Source organism: Scleropages formosus, chromosome 1, assembly GCF_900964775.1.
Source record: "Scleropages formosus chromosome 1, fSclFor1.1, whole genome shotgun sequence".
NCBI classification, from domain to species: Eukaryota; Metazoa; Chordata; class Actinopteri; order Osteoglossiformes; family Osteoglossidae; genus Scleropages; species Scleropages formosus.
This window is the reverse complement of record NC_041806.1, coordinates 13,988,061-13,993,137: the sequence shown is the minus strand read 5'-3', so window position 1 is coordinate 13,993,137 and position 5,077 is coordinate 13,988,061.

The window sequence follows — 5,077 nt, the reverse complement described above, 5'->3', positions numbered from 1 at the left end:
ATCAGAAATCTCTGACCTCATGATACTGCGCAGAGCCACCACCTGCTCGCTTTACCTGATCCCATCGTCACTCCTACAGAACATCTCCCCGCAACTCTCCACCTTCATCTCTAAGATCATCAATTCCTCGCTCTCCTCTGGCTGTTTCCCAGCTGCCTCCAAAACCGCTCTAATTTCACCTCTGTTAAGAAAACCCTCCCTGGATCCCAATCTGGTTGAAAATTACAGGCTGGTCTCTCTCCTCTCCTTCCTGTCTAAAACCCTACAGCAGGCTGCCTGTGATCAACTGTCTGATTTCCTCACCCGGAACCATCTCCTAGATGGTTATCAGTCTGGTTTCAAAGTTAGTCACTCCACTGAGACGGCCCTTCTGGCGATGTCTGATGCTCTCCAAGCCGCTAGAGCCGCCTCCATTTCCTTGGTCCTCATCCTTCTCGATCTGTCTGCAGCATTCGATACAGTCAACCACAGGATTCTACTCTCCTCTCTTAACCAGCTTGGGATCAAAGGTGTGGCACTAAAATGGTTTGAGTCCTACCTATCTGACAGATCCTATCAAGTGGTCTGGCAGAGCTCTTGTTCTTCTCCTCTGCCTCTCTTAACCGGTGTTCTGGAGGGCTCTGTATTGGGTCCTCTTCTTTTCTCAATCTACACCTCCACCCTTGGTACTGTCTTAGCCTCCCATGAATTCAAATACCACTGCTATGCTGAAGATACTCAGCTCTTTCTTTCTTATCCACCTGGTGTGTCAGATATCTCCGCACACATTGCTGCCTGCCTGTCAGACATCTCTTCGTGGATGTCTGATCAGCATCTCCAATTCAACCTCTCCAAAACAGAGATTCTTTACCTCCCAGCTGGCCCATCCTCCTGTCATGATGTATCAATCAAACTGGACAACTCACTAATCTTGCCTACCTCCTTGGCTAAGAGTCTGGGAGTAATGATTGACGTGAGTCTGTCTTTCTCTCAGCACATCGAAGCCACAACCCGATCCTGCAGATACATCCTGTATAATATTCGTAGGATCCATCCCTACCTCACAATTGACTCTGCCCAACTACTTGTCCGAGCCATGGTGACTTCCCGTCTGGATTACTGCAACTCTCTTCTGTGTGGCCTTCCCGCTATTGCCAGCAAACCTCTGCAGCTTCTACAAAATGCTGCTGCATGAGTTGTGTTTGATTTGCCAAAGCATTCCCATGTATCTTCTCTTCTCATTTCTCTGCACTGGCTTCCTTTAGCTGCCCGAATCAAATTCAAGACCCTGGTTATTGTCTACAAATGCATCAATAGAACTGCTCCCATCTATTTACAGGTCTTGATCAACTGCTACACCCCAGCCAGACCCCTTCGCTCATCGACTTCTGCTTGCTTGGTGGTCCCGTGCACAAAAGGTAAAGCACGGAGGTTCTCGGTTATGACTCTGTTGTGGTTCAACGACCTTCCCCTCTCACTCAGGACTGCGGAAACTCTGTCTACATTCAAGAAGGCACTAAAAACTTACCTTTTCTGGACCCATTTCACAATGTTAAGCTACCTACAACTATTTACCCAAATTACTGGAATAATTTAGGGTAAGTACCTTGTTCAATGGTATTATAGCAGCTGAGATTCCAACCTTCAGATCTTAAGGCAACGATTCTAATCACCATCAGTTGCTCTGCACACGTGTGTGTCTGTGTTTTAAGCATTTAGAGGACTTGCGTTGTTATTTAATTATCTGCTAAATTTCTCCAAAGGAAATTTACAGTGTTAGGTTTGCACAATAAGTAACTGACACTGATTTAAACATTTATAAAGTAGGGTCATTTTTACTTTATCAGTTCCTGTAAGTACCATGGTCAAGACTACTACAGGAGAAGGGAGATTTGAAGCCAGGACCATTCAGCTCTTACCACTGCACTCTTTGCTACACCAGTATTATTACTGTCATTACTTACCTTTTAGTGTTCCTTTGCCCAGGTATCTGTCTCAGGGGTATAACTGCAATGGCTCTCAGGCATTTGGACCTACTGCTTACACCATGTGCCATTACCTCTTTTACCCCTCTGTGATAAAGTGGCAGCCCGTATACCTGCACCTATCAGGTTCAGAATCAACCTGATAACCATTGCCCATAGAAATACAGAAGTGAATACAATGCCTGTGCTCTTGTATTAACCAAATATGACTCTGCGTGATTTTAACATGCAGCTTATGTGGAAACCCACAGTAACACTTCCTTCCTTTTGACAGACAGGCAGTTTTGGAGGGGGTCTGTCAGGAGGGGGAAAGATGTGTACAACCTGCTCTTTCTCTCGTGAAAAAGGTTATCCATTCTGAGAAAGGAGGAGATAATTGGATTGTAGCTCCACAATCTGATCCCATCAGATGATTCGCTGTCAGAGAAGATGGCAGGCAGCTCTCTGTCAGCCCAAAATAGAGGTCACACCATCATGTGTCAGTTTCCAGACTTTGCCTGGGTTCACTTCATAAACATCCCGCTCAAGAGATGATTTTGGTCAACATCATAATCTTTGTTGTTCTGCTCTTCCTGTAAACACCCCATGACCATTAATGGCCACAACAAGCTGCTTACCTGACTGCACTGCAAAGGAGAAGTGGCCCTTTATCTGGTTCAGAGAGAAGACCACCCCTGAGTGGTCCATGAGCCCCTTTTCCAGCAGCTACTGTCTTTTTTACTAGGGGTTTCCCATCTAATAACCGAATGGGGTCGATAGTCATCAGGAAGAGACTTATTTCCATCAAAACACACACTTTGCCTTTGGTCAGTAGTTGCCCAGGGATATCTGTGTGTGTGTGTGTGTGTGTGTGTGTTTTCAATGTCACAGCAGCTGGAACATCACTATATGTGGGAGTGGGTTGCTTCCGGAAGGACGGCTCGCTATACAGCTTATTTGTCCTCTTATTATCTGACGATCAAATCACAGTGGTGCACAGAGCAGCCAAACAAATCGTCCACCAAGTGTGATTGCACACATTAAGACCGGTGCCTCCTTCCCGGTGATGGCGTCTGCCCTCTCACCTTTGTGTTAACAAGGCTGCCCTGCTAATCCATTGCTTCTCTTTGCACAGAGCCCAGTTATCTGGGCGCCAGGCATAAATCACACCCCCCAGGGACATCCTGGGAAACACCACCGCTGGCACACATTCTCCAGCACCACACGGGCCACTTGCTGCTTTTATCTAATTGAAATTCCCCCCTCCTAGCAGCAGAAACAAACTGGATCCACCCTGCGCATTAATAAAACGCCCTGTTTTTAATTTCCTCCAGTGTTTATTTCGATTGCTTTTCCCCAGGCCTCAGAGTCACGTTCAGATCGAACAGCGAGACAACAGCTGCGGTTTAATAAAAGCGTTGACCCATCCTTTAATCCGTGGTTTTAAATCTTCTACTGTTAATGGCCTTTTTAGAGGCAATCAGTGCCCTGTGAAATGGGATTTTTTTAATAAATGGGTGGATCACACTTTAGATCACAGGCATAGATCCCCAGTTTCCTCTTTTCCCATCTGTGTTGCACTTGGCCAGAAAAAAATGTCCTCAGAGTGTTTCCATCCAATTCACCCCTCGCAGAGAATCACCTTGCCCCCTATTCCTTGCTATCCGCAGCACAGTCAAGAGCTATCACCTCTCCATTACATTTATATCTACATTTATGAATCTGACACATCAAAGTGTCCAGAGTGTCCACCAGGGTCTGCGTATGTTGTGTTTATTCGTTTTTGTTTTAAAAATAAAAAACAAATTATGCATTAACTATGTTTAAAACCCATTTTTGCTTAAAATGTAAAATATTTAAAACATGCTGCCATGACGGACACAGCTGATGGATGTGGTGGACTCAGTTGCAGGTGCTTTATTTGTAGGGAGATCCACAAGAGTAGTTCGGGGACAGTCGGGGTTTGTTCGATCCGCAATCGTCGTGCAGGAGGAGCGTTCAAGAAGCGAGGTCAAGGAGAGAAACACAGTCAAAGAGCCGAGGGAGACGTTAACGGGGAACCAGGATAAGGAAGCAAGGAAAACGCACAGCGAGGTAAGTACCAAGCAGCGGGAGCAGTGGCTCCTATGACATTCTGCAATCAGCCCTGGTCTGGTTTCGCCCTTTATATTTATAGAAATTTTAATTTGAATGTAGCTAGGTAAACATAAAGTAGTTAGAAGTCTTAGAGTTACTATTTGTTACAGCTACATCCAAGATTTGTACAGAACCTGACCAGTAAATAAGTGTTGTGTTAGTAATGTTCTATTGACTTTGTAGTAAAAGTGGCTTATGATCAAATCCTGGATCTCAGTTCTGTTAAAGGTTGAATGATGTCAATGGCAATTATTATTTTTCTTTCTTATTATATAACTTTATCTAATGCAATATTTGCTTTACTCTGATTTACCCCTTATACAGCAGGTAGATTTTTACTCAATCAGTTCAGGATAAAGCCCACAATCATAACTGCCTGAGGAAGAGGATTCAAACTCAGCTCTTTTTGGTTGCAACCTGATTGTTCTAAATGCTGCACCATTTGCTGCACCCTCATCAGCATGATATCAAAGATTTTAGCTTCTTTTATGTTGACACATTTGCACATTTTATTAAATTAAATGAAGAACATGGTTCAAGGGCAGAGCCATTCCTGCGGCGTACATCAATGACCTCTTGGTCATGAGTATTATTGTATTAAATCATCACAGCCCCAGTCTGGTGTGTCTCTTTAATGCCTTTACAGCACAGCCAGGTGCCAGATGACAGTTGATTTGGCTGCTCTGTGTTCACTCCTGTTAAACAGTACCATGTAACATGCTGGGAGTTGGTACCTTGGCCTGTAGCATCACTCGCGTGCACAGAGGAATTAGTTTGTCACATGAATATGTATGACTGTGTGTTTTTGGATCTAGCTTCTCCAGTTTGCTCTCCCGCTCTCTCTCTCTCTCTCGCCCACTTTGCTTTCCTCCTGTACCTGTCTTTACACCACCCCCCCATCATCACTCGGCTCCTACCTGCAGCACCTCGCCAAAGCCGCTCTGCTGTCTTTCCACTGCTGAGAAGTTAGTCATAAAATGTGAGATATTCATTATCCA